Here is a 12334-nt window from a genome sequence, read left to right as displayed (position 1 = left end):
ATATGTCCTTGACTCCCCAGATTTGAGAGCATAAAAACCAATAGCATATAACACTGTCTTATGATGCACTTAAAATGTTGTAAGCAGTAATATTCCTTTACTTCGAGATAGTAGTTTGCACTCCATCATGACTAAGCATTGATGCATAAATAATGCGAGAGTATTTGTGCACAGTTCAAACATGCATGAGAATTCTATGTTGAAAATAGTTATGATTAACGTGATTAACCTATTCATTTTTACTTCAGCAGAATCACTGTAGTTTCTGACAAGATTGTACAGCAGCAAGAACCTTTCACGTGTCTCAGTACACCTAATTTGTCAAATTATTTATTTATTTATTATAGTGGACACTACTAGTCTAGTACATTAATTGTGTATACTGAACATATTGCCATAAGTAGACTATTGATTACAGGCTTTATGTATTTTAGCGTTCCTAGTGGAGTGATTTCTGCTAGTAGTCTGTATATGGAAAATGCTGTAGATGTTATGCTACTGCTGCTATGGAGTGGCGTATTTTAAATGCTTTTTTTTTTCTTCTGGTACCTGTGCTTTTGGGTAAATGACTGTAATCACCACATAATACCATACTCAGTGATTGATATAGTTTAGTGTGGTAGTATACAGCATGATTACTGTATCCTGACATGCCACTTAATACAATATTTTATTATTATTTATACCACAGCACTGCTGGATTCTCAAATCTGATTGGTCAGAAGGTGTTGATTCATTTTCTACAAGAGCAGCTCTGACAATAGTGCCGGCTGCCGGACAATTCACGGGATTATATTAACGTCCTCGATCTAATATGCTATTGTTTCTGTAGTACCAGCTAACAAAAGGACTGTGTGGTGGACAGGCCACATAAACAGATTACATAATGTACATAAACAGATTACATAATGTAATTGTTGATAGTGAAGTTTTCTGTGAGTAGATTTTTATTTAGCATTTTTGGTCTCCAGAATCAGTGGTTTGTAACAGTCAAAGGTACAGTTGCTCCTTTAAGTGTTTCTTCACAGGAAAGTCTTCAGCAAAGAGAGCCTTGCAGCTTCTCAGTTATGTGACAAGCTGCATTTTTTTCTTATTAACTTCAAGAGAGAGAAAAAAGAGAGAGGCTGACTGGGGAACGACTATATTATTTGCTATAGTGTAAGGAGAACAAGGACTAGCTTGTCTCATAGATGTTCCACGACATTAAACGTAACTATATACAGATAAAAGTATGACATGTCATTTTATATAAATTAATAAATAACAGAATGTTGGCCTTGGCAAATTACTGAGGTATAAGAGAAATACAACACTTCAGGGTGTGCTGTTATGCATCAGGCCACCCCGTTGTTGATTATTTTCCTATAACAGCGGGCCCCATCATGTTTTATTCCATACTTAGAACTGTTTTAGCAGATTAACAGTTTTTTTTTGACAGAACTGTTTAGTGTTATCTTCTAGTATATACACTCAATGTCCACTTTATTAGGAACCCATGTACACCTGCCCATTCATGCAGTTATCCAACCAGCCAATCATGTGGCAGCAGAATGCATAAAACCATGCAGATACAGGTCGAGAGCTTCAGGTAATGTTCACATCAAACATCAGAATGAAGAAGAAGTGTGATCTCTATGACATTGATCATCACATGGATATAGGTACTAGAAGAGCTGGTTTGAGTTTTTCATAAACTGATGATCTGGGATTTTCACACACAACAGTCTCTAGATTTTACACAGAATGGGGCAAAAACAAAAAACATTGAGTGAGTGACAGTTCTGTGAGTGGAAACACCTTGTTGATAAGAGATGTCAGAGGAAAAATGACCAGATTGATTTGAGCTGCCAGGAAGGATATAGTAACTCATATAATCACTCTTTACAAACATGGTGAGCAGAAAAGCATCTCAGAAAGCACATCAAACCTTGAGGTGGATGAGCTACACCGGCAGAAGACCACATCAGATTCCACTCCTGTCAGCCAAGAACAAGAAACTGAGGCTACCCGAAGACTCACATAAACTGGACAGTTGAAGATAAAAAAATAAAAATCACCTGGTGTTTGTCTAGTCTTTAACTGTCCAGTTTGGGTGAGTCTGTGCCCATGTAATATATATATATCAAAATATATGTTTTATTTTATATCTGGTTTAAAAAGCTACATTGGTTAGCACATGAGCAATACACCACAGTGGTGCAGAAGTGTGTTCACACTAGGAAATTCCACAAAATGTTCACACTTTCAGTAACCACTTTATCCTGGTCAGGGTTGTGGTGGTTCCGGAGCCTATCCCGTGAGCACTGGGCGTGAGGTGGGAATACACCCTGAGAGGCATGATGCACACATACACACACTCATTCATACTGCTAATCCCCTTATCCGAAAGTTTTTGGGAGGCGGGAGAAACTGGAGAACCTGAAGGCAACCCACAGGGGCATGGAAAGAACACGCACAGAGACAGCAACCCAAGCTCAAGGTCGAACTGGCAACCGTGGAGCTGTGAGGCAGCAACGCTACCTGCTGTGCCACCCCAACAAAATGTCATGTACTATAAATACCTGGATGATGTACTAGAAACTTTGAAAATGCTGGGTACTTCTTGCTCGCAGCTGCCATAGAGCATTCTATGTAGTGGTAAAAGCCTGCAAGTGCGAGATAGGAGCCAGAAGTGTAAGGTGGACAGGTCTATTGTGCTGTATGGTGCAGTAAGTTGTCACATCCATTTGAGGACTGTACAAAACAATTTTAGACATTACACCACACTACACAAACTCTAGTCCTGGAATACCCTGTCTTGCACATTTTAGTGGTTCCACTGCTATAACACACCCACTCTAACTCAGGAAGGGCTGTTAATTAGCTGATTTGCTTCATCAGGGGCAGCACAGTGGTGCAGCTGGTAATACTGCCACCTCACTGCTCCAGGGTCACTGGTTCAAACCTGATTTTGGGTTACCGTCTGTGCAGACTTTCTGTTTCTGCATGTTCACCTGTCTCTGCGTGGGTTTCCTGCCACTTCCCAATAACATGCCAGTAGATGGATTGGATATGATAAAGTGCCCAGCATGTCAATGTGTATGTGCATGGTGCCCTGTGACTGACTGCCATCCAATCCAGGATGTATTCCTGCATCGTGCTGAGTGTCCCTAGCATAGGCTCCGGATCCACCGTGACCCTGACCAGGATAAAGCTGTTACTGACAGAGAGAGAGAGAGAAAGAGAGACCGAGACCGAGACCTAGATTAGGTGTGTTAGAACAAGGAAAACAGTAATCTGTGTAAGACAGGAGGTACTGCAGGATCAGGGTAGGGAACTGTGGTGTAGTTTAGTAGTTCCTAACTCTAACCCTATGCATGCTCTGCATAGCTTGTTATTTGCCCTCCTCTAATACACCAAAGTCGACTATTTTAATTATCTGATTAGTTGTATCAGGTGTGTTAGAAGAGGGGGAAACAGAAGTGCAGAACGGGGGCACTCCAGGACCAGGTTTGGGAACCACTCGATTTAGCAGTGTCTTTGCAGCGCTCTCTAGCGGACGCGCGTGTCAGTGCGCAGGCGCGCGGCCAGGATCGAGGCTCTGCCCCCTTTCCGCCAGCCAGAGCCGCATTCCAGCCCGTTCATTACGGCGGGGAGCCGAGCTAGCACGCGCTCACCACAGCGGATACGCTCTCGAGCTTTGAGGGAATTTTAGCTATGGCGAGGACGTGCACTCCGAGGATCACTTGAAACAAAGTAAGTTCATCACCGCCTTTCTGTCTCTCCCTTTCTCTCTTTTTTTAAACGGTAGAGGAGTGTGAAACGCCGGATCGATGAGGAATCGGAGTGTATGTGCTTTCATGGGGAGAGTTTGGGTAGTAGAAGGCTCTTCATTCGGTGTGTGTGTGTGTGTGTGTGTGTGTGCGCGCGCTCGCGCGCTTGCCAGCGTTGATCCTGTGTATTTAATGCTAGCCATAGCCCACTGGCTTTCGCAGTACATATATAGCAGACTGTATGAGAAAGTTTTAGAATGCAGCACTGCTGTAGAAGAAGGTGAAGTTGCTGCTTGGAGTGACTGGAGGTCGGAAACGCTTGAAATCTCTGCATAGAGCCAGGGAGTTGAGCTCGCGCGGAATGTTGGTCACATTGCTGGAAGTGGTGAGAGAAAGGCATGCAACTCGTACCCTAGGCTGCTTGTGTGTTCAGGTCTACAGTCATCAAGCTGCATTGCATCAAACGTGCAAAATGGCTTGGAAAAGCCGACCTTGTCTTTAGGGTTGTTTGGTTTTTGATGGGTTACGAGATGTGCTTTAGACACATTTTATGAAGTGGTGGAAATGTTGCAAATGCGGATTGAGAACAGGAAAAATCCAGCAGCATGCAGAGAATATGAGATGAAAAGGAAACTCCCGAAGGTGAGCTGAACCGTGTGTGTGTGTGTGTGTGTGTGTGTGAGAGAGAGAGAGAGAGAGAGAGGGCAGTGCTTGTTGAGAATATTGCTGTGGGAATGCTCGCCTCTCCAGCAGGCAGTTACAGTGAACACTTCTTGTGGCCATATGTTGTCTGAAGGGGCTTTTTCCCTTCATAAGTATCCTCTCTTACTTCACCCGGCTGAGGGGAGAAGTTCTCACCAGGGCTTTTGCATTGCTCTGAAATGAAACTGCACCATGTTTCTTCAGTCTGCATCATGTCAGTGGTGCTGCTCGCGCGCGCGCGCGCGTGTGTGTATGTATATATGTGTGTGTCGGTGCACAGAGGCTCTGGAGCTTCGCGGTTAAAGCAGCCTAACTTGTACTACAGAGCATTTGGGGAACTCTAACCCGCCTCACACACTTTCTTCTCGGGAGATTTCGGAAGAATTCCCCGGTGGCATGTTTTATAGTGAAATATCAGCGCGAGCTGGATGAAAACAAAACAAAACAAAAGTTGTGTGCAGGTTGTGTTGTGATGGTGGGCTTGTCCGTGTGGCTGCGCTTTTCTAAGCTCTTTCAGCCATTCAGGATGGTGTGAAGCGCTCTCTCTCTCTCTCTCTCTGAATGTTTAATGAAACACAGGCGTTGAAAAGCGATTGGCCTCGACATGTCTGCCTCCTGTTCAGTGCCTCCTGCGCGAGCGGCTCTTGTCCCGCACTGGCCGCCATTCACGCAGGGAACAGGAGAAAGTGCGCGCTCAGGCGTGACTCAATGCTTTGTTCTGTATGAGGCACGAGACTAACGGAAATCTCTCGGTGGTCACGGTGAACAGAAAAAAAACACACAAAAAAAAAAACCAACAACCCGAGCTCGGGTTAGCAAAGAAGCTTTTAATTCTATTCAGGCCACGTCGCGTCGATTAAAGCGCGAGCCTCAGAGTAACTGGTGTGTGGTCACGACGCCTGACAGAGTGAGTCATGAACGTCCACATCCCGTCACGCCGGAAGTCCAGGACACGGCAGGAGAAGGTGTGAAGTTTGTACTGAAGACGGGTCGGTGTTCAGTTGCGCATGCGCACAGCGGCGGAGAGTTGGCCATGGTGTCGTGGCTAAACAGCGGCCAAACGCTAACTAACCGCCGGGCAGAGCTTGAGATTATCCCCGGCCAAAACTCATTTATCTCTGCGACAGAAGAAAATGATTGGAAAGAAATTGCTCAAGTGGGACGTAATTACGGAGAAACAGAGATATGGGCATTGCTATAAATTGGCCACAAAGGGAGAAGATTAGGCTTTTGTTTTGACTCAGGCCTAAATGCTTATGAGAGGAGAAATGACACGATGTGGGCGAAATGAAGATGTGTGTGTGTGTGTGTGTGTTTGTTTCTTCCCACTCTTGACACTGTGCTTCATTTCATCACACCCTAAACTGCATCCTCCAGAGGTGAATTCAACACCTGACACAATCCTTGTCCAAAAACTTAGTGTTTGTGAATTAATTGGATGCTTCAAAGTCTCTTTGGTTGTTGACTAAAGCCAGACTGTGTGTGTGTGTGTGTATGTGTGTGTGTGTGTGTGTGTGTGTGTGTGTGCGCGCGCGCGCCTTATGTGGGAGTCAGATCTTGGCAAGATGGCTGCTGTTATGGCTGGCTTGATTGGCAGACATTTCTAACTGCTATGACAGTGTCTTCCTTCAAGCATTTCTCTCTCCCTTGACTTCCTCCTCCTCCTCCTCCTCCTCCTCTACTGCACACACAGCCCCCAAAACTCCCAGTTGTCACATTCTGCGGTTTGTATTTTGCTATTTCAGTTTGTTTGGTTCTCTTCAGTCTGTACACAAGTCTAACCCTCGTACAGTTTGGTTCTTATTCAAATCTGGACAGAATTAAACAGACAAACATCCAAACAGTGAAGTCCAGAAAAGTTCTGGCTTTATGTTTCTCTAAAACAGCACTAGCCATAGGTCATATATATATATATATATATATATATATATATATATATATATATATATTAGAGAGAGAGAGAGAGAGAGATACAGCCCACCTGGCAAGTAAAAACTCCAGTCCTATGTTTTGGTTGCCGCAAAACCTAATTGACAAGGCTTTAAAAAAAAAAAAATCAACGTAAGTTTTTTGTTGTATTTAATCATTCTAAACCAACAGAAAAATAGTTTTCTCACTTCACTGTAGTCACCTTCGAAACAAGCTGTGAAATATATTCTGAGAAGTGTATATCTACCACTGCACTTTTACAAACAAATGGAAAGTTATATGATGCAGAATCATTTGATTTAATGCACAAGGGGAAATGAATTGATTTTAGCTCAATGTTGAATAAGCTACTTTAAAAAAATGTCCTTAGCTTAGCTACAAGTAAGTACGAAAATACAGAGAGCTAGAAAATCTCTATAAAAGGCAAATGGAGCTTCCCCGGATATGGTGGTGGTGATTCAGCTGACCTGCACCTGGTTAACCTGGTTAGGATAGGATGATTATAATTTGCATTTATGTCACAGAGTCCAAAAAAATACTAATTGCTAGTCCAGAATTTCTGCTTTTTCCAGTCCATTCTCTGAGAAAGTTGACTCATTGTCTGGTCGAAAGTTGACTCATTAGTCAGCCATGCTTCCAAACAACCATCCACCAAGAAATTATACAACTTGCCAACTAAAAATATGCATTGTGTATATTAATAAAAATAAATATTGTACAATGCTGTGATGCAGATACTCTGATGATTTAAAAATATAGCAGTGTTTCCACCTGATTACTGGGAAATGTACTTGATGTAGTTACTTTGCTATTTGTAGACATAATGCTGCCTTCATGTGCTGTTGGAATTATTCTACTTCCCACTTCCACTCATAGGCTGTTTCTTTTTTTCTTTTACTTTTATTTTGACACCATAACACACATTACTCAGTTAGCTAGCTTGCTGACGATAAGGGAATTTTGGTCAAATGCAAGCTATTTTCACAGTGTAAAAATGTACAACGTGCACAGAATTGTAGCTGATGTACATAAATGAATATGACCAAAATGGTAAGCGTTAACAATTAGCTGCATTGAGAAAAATGAACAAAACCTATCATTCAGTCCAGAAACTGTACCCTCTTCCTCCATGTTGAAAGTTTAGGACTCCTCCCATCTCGGAAACTCGGTATCAAAATGACCTCCGAGTTTCCCAGTCGTAATTACGACTTGAGGGGTCATTCCTGTGGAACTTCCTAGTGGGAAACACGTATTTACGATAATTCGATAGCACGTGAAGGCAGCATAATTCTTAAATTGTATTGACCAGTTAGCTAGCTGTAGCAGAGCTCGCCAACACTGCAGTTATAATTAGTTAATTGAAGAAGCCAAAAATCATGGTCGTGATCAGAATATGAGTAATTGTGCAGCCCTAGATCTGAGGTTCTGCTGGAGGGCTGGGTAATTAGGTAGTAAGCTAAGAAGGGAAAGGATGAATTTGTTCATCACGTAGTTATAATGGCATTCTGTGATACGCAAATCTGAAAGGTATATTCTTGTTAGCGTCATAACATGAAATTAGCTACAAGATGATTAATAGAATGGGGAAGCTTACTTTTGAATAGCTAACATACCAGGTGAATTCCGAGAAAATAGTATTTCTGTAGTGTTTTTATAAACTACTGCCACCAAATCCACTTAAAACATTTAAAATTCTAGCAGTTTGTTTTTTTTTTTTTTTTTTTTTTTTTTTTTGCCGCAGTTAGGGGAAGTGAGCACATTAAGCCCTTGTACCTTACAAGTCCACTTGGACTTTTATTTAAAAAAGAAAAAAGAATAATGAGAATAGCTTTTTTTTCTCTAATAAATGCACAAAATTGTTAGCACTTGTTGCTTTAAATTTATTTAAATCTGTCACACTGTTAGGATCATCCCAAGAAACTGTTTGTAATCAAATTTAATGATCAAAATTGAAAGGTAGTAAGAGTTATGCAATTAAAAGATGAATAAATAGATCAAAAATCAAAATAAATGTATGTTGTGTTTGCTTGGTTTATAAGCACTGATTAAAATAAAATAAAAAAAACATTAGACACTCTTGAAGTCATATTAAACCAGATGGATGCAGTAGAACAGGAAAATAAATAAATTGACTAATAAATTAAAACAGCTTATCTTTTTTTTTTTTTTTAAAAAAAAACAACAAAATGCTTAGTGCTCTCTTCACTGTTATAATGTAAATATGTAAATAACACTGTTGACTAAAGGAGTGTAAAAGCAACAGTGCCAGTGAAAAGCCTATTACCAGTGAAGTAATTGTTTTGTTATTCCAACAATAAAGAGTGCAATTGCAAAATAATGCATTTTATTCATTATGAAGATGATACATTCTTACATAAATTATATTAATTGCCAGTGGGTTCGTACAGTTTTTAATAAGTTCACTAAGCCCAGAAACCAAACAGAAAAAAAAATGAATGAATGGAGTTTCCTTAGGATCCATTTCATACCTGATCAGGATTAAGCAGTTACTGAAGATGGATGAATGAACGAATGAATGAATGAATGAACAAACATTCCTTAATTTGGGAGAAGGAAGGGTAGAACACAAAATTCATAGTGTGCACTAGAGATGTAACCGTATATAAATACATGAATCAGCTTGAACAGACAGGTTTTATACAGATACAGATAGGAGGCTTGCTATTTGTTTGCATGGGAGATTTTTATTATTATGTATGTGGTGAAAGCTTGGGGACGAGAAGTCAGATATGACACTCACAGGACCAAGAAAGAGCAAATGCATTAACGTGAACGTGAGTTGCTGAGTGATGCATTTGCTGTTCATTCATTCATCCTTAATAAAGGCCTGCTCTAGGCCATGATGGTTTAAATTAAGCTACTAATTTATTTCTATTTTGAGAAATAGAACCAATTCAGTTTTCAACATTTTGCGAAAAAAAAAAAAGTAATTGCAAGAGCTTTTAAACATCTTTGAGCTGAGCTTAAGGAACACAGAGCCAGAATTCAGACCGTGCTGACAGTACTGGTATTTCTACCTTTCGTGGGGAAAAAAAAAAAAAAACAGCTTCCAAGTAAGGCCCCGCCCACTTCAGGGTTAAATCTAGATACAGATGCGACTATTAGGAGCACTAAAAAGATACAGTTATAGATAGTGGCATGGCGTTATGCCCTGTTTGTGCACAACCAGTATTGAAATTGGCCATGAGTTTTATGAAGGGAAGTTTCATGTTTGCTGTTCTGGCAGATTTGGCGTTGATGGCAAGCCCTGTGATGGCATGTGATGAAGCCAGGGATCATGCTCAGCCAGAGGAAGTACCGTGGCAGAGCCACAGAGTGAACAGAGTGTCTTAAGGTGTGGTTGCTGACCTGATAACATGTTATGTGTAATCTGAGAACAGGTCGAGGGTAAGAACCTGCCAGATAGACTTTGGTTCAGTGACGAAAGGAAAGTGAAAACAATATAGTGGACAGTATTGTAGAGAACTCCTCCTGTTTACCAAGTGTATTTCACTGTATTTCATTTATACTATTAAAGTAACTGTGGACAATATTATCTTTGATCAGTTTTTTCATAAGTGGTTTTAATTTAAAATCAGTTAAAAAAAAAAACAGCTATTCTGTTTATAAAGTGTAAAATATGTAAACTTGGATAATGCTGTGTATTTGATGCTTTTGTATGTCACTATTCGGGACTTTAATCATAAGAAATTAAATAATGAAAATAATCCCATCCAAGATGCATCCTGGTCTCATGCCGGTATTCCTGGGCTAGGTTCTGGATTCACCGCAGCGCTGAACACGACAAAGCGGTTAGTGTAGATGAATGAATGTTTTGTCAGTTTCTGAGGAAAGCTGCTTTGATTTGTTTTAAGGTTAGTGTTTAAACTAAGAGCCCACTTTTTTTTTTTTTCCGAGCAGCTTGATTACCAAACAAAATCCATATTTTGTGAGATTAATCGGGTCACAGTCCATCTTCTTTAAAGTTATACGCAGGGACTGTGCTAAAACCTTATTGAATTTTTTTTTTTCCCATTCGGCTCCTAGCGTAGAATCTAATATTGGTAGCATACTGTGAGGTGAGAGCTTCTCATCATCATGTCAGATGTGTATGGAGAAGCTACCTCTCTCTCTCTCTCGCTCGCTCTCTCGCGTGTGTGCGCTCTCTTTGTCCTTAGGCATGTGGTGATATTAAAAAGCATTTAAGAGGACTGCTGCTTCCAGTGTGAAGTGCTGGGTCATAAAAAGCAAACAAGAGTTCCCGAACACACGCATGAGCACACGCGTACACATGTGTATAACGCCAACTGTGCTTCTCCCCGAGGCGCTCACTATGCGGGGAGATTGACCTCCCATGAGGAAGCACGTTCAAAAACACCAGTGCTGCAGACACACACAGCAAGCCTTATGATCACTTTATACACACGTGCTGAATGGACAGGTTATGTGGAGCACAGGAGGTTTTACAATGCAGTGACTGTGAAAGAATTTAGCCTTTGCCGCAATAACATGTTTATCATTCAGTGCTCTGCAGTGCAGAGGCCGCGAAAGGGCTGCTTTTTTTTTTTTACAATACTGTGTAAAATAAACACACGCAACAAAGACAGGCTAGCATCCGCAACACCGTAAACTGTTTGTTCGAAAAACTGCTCTTCGGTGAAGGGTTCAGTGTTGGAGAGTGGCTATGAGTAGGATGGAGCTTTGGATACCTGTGCCAGCTCGCTCGCTACCATGACAGCAGCACTCATAGTAGTTATGTATTATTAATACCCGGCCTTCTCTGGTGTTATTTTTAATCTGTTACACATTTTACCGTTCTTCAAAAGACTCCCCACTGTTCTGCCGTCCAGCGGTCTTTGAGGAAAGATCTGTTTGACGAAGTCCACGTGTATGAAACAGGGCTTGAGGAATGGACACTTCTGCAGTTCAGCTATCAGCACTCAGGAGTGGTGATTAGAATTATAGATGGAGTGCACTTGATTTGGGCTGTTGAGTAGTTTTGTCAAAAGTATTTGGTTTAAATTGTTGGAAGGGTTCAGAGTGCAGAGTGACTGTGTCTAGCGCTTAAACATATGCCTTGCTTAACAAGTGGTGTGTGTGTGTGTGTGTGTGGAACCCAGTGCTAAAGAGGAGAGGGCTGTGCTGAAGAGAAAGATTTAAAAGAAGTGAACAAATGTCAAAGTTGAAGAGATGACACAGGCTGCTGAAGTGTGTGTGTGTATGTGTGTGTATGTGTGTGTGTGTATGTGTGTGTATGTGTGTGTATGTATGTGTGTGTATGTGTGTGTGTATGTATGTGTGTGTATGTGTGTGTGTGTGTGTGTGTGTTTGTGTGTGTGTGTTCAACAGGTTCTGGATTGAGGTGCTGTTCTATGTCTAGTGTTTCTGGTAGTATTTTATGCCAAGTGTCTGTGTTTTTTTTTTTTTTTTTACTTTATTGAGTGACTCAAGTCTCTTTCTATTTTTTCTTTTTCTATTTTATCTGTTATTTACACTGTTATCTTCCTCCACCACTTGAACTGGTCTGAAGGAGTTTTGCTAACTAGGGCACTGAACTAAATTTAGGCACCAGTGTAATTATATTAGTGACACTGAGGAATAAAGAAAACATGAACAGGAATGACTTCTGGCATCTGTGCCACTAACGCTTAAAAAAACTTGATTTGATGAGTTGTGATGAGAGCCAGTATTCTTTCTTGCTACCTGCAGCGTTTATATCACAGCCCTGCTTACTCAAACAGGATTTTAGCTGTGTTTAGTGTTTTTATTGCTCAGATTGCAAATTTCAAGTTTCAGTTTCTGTTTCTTTGAAGATTAATTCAGACTATATCACAGAGCTTCTGTGTATTTTAGGAGCTTTTCTTAATATCAGTATTCTCAATATTATTTTTATTTCTTGTATTTTATTGTTATTACTAAGCACCAGTACACCAAGACAAATTCCTTGTACA

General features: G+C 40.8%; 1 protein-coding gene across 3 annotated transcripts in view; it reads left to right on the top strand.

Moving 5' to 3' along the window:
* Positions 1–3579: 3579 nt before the first annotated feature.
* plxna1b (plexin A1b) overlaps positions 3580–12334 on the top strand; it is a 179407-nt gene continuing 170652 nt past the window's right edge. Inside the window, exon 1 of one of the 3 annotated variants that reach the window (XM_026909744.3) lies at positions 3580–3735. The gene's annotated coding sequence lies outside the window, so the exon portion shown is untranslated. Of the gene's footprint in view, positions 3736–3774; positions 4395–12334 lie in introns of those variants that run through there. The other 2 variants (XM_053230496.1, XM_034311693.2) reach the window with 2 other exon arrangements.

This window comes from Pangasianodon hypophthalmus, chromosome 2 (genome assembly GCF_027358585.1).
Source record: "Pangasianodon hypophthalmus isolate fPanHyp1 chromosome 2, fPanHyp1.pri, whole genome shotgun sequence".
NCBI classification, from domain to species: Eukaryota; Metazoa; Chordata; class Actinopteri; order Siluriformes; family Pangasiidae; genus Pangasianodon; species Pangasianodon hypophthalmus.
This window is presented reverse-complemented; position numbering and strand designations above follow the sequence as displayed.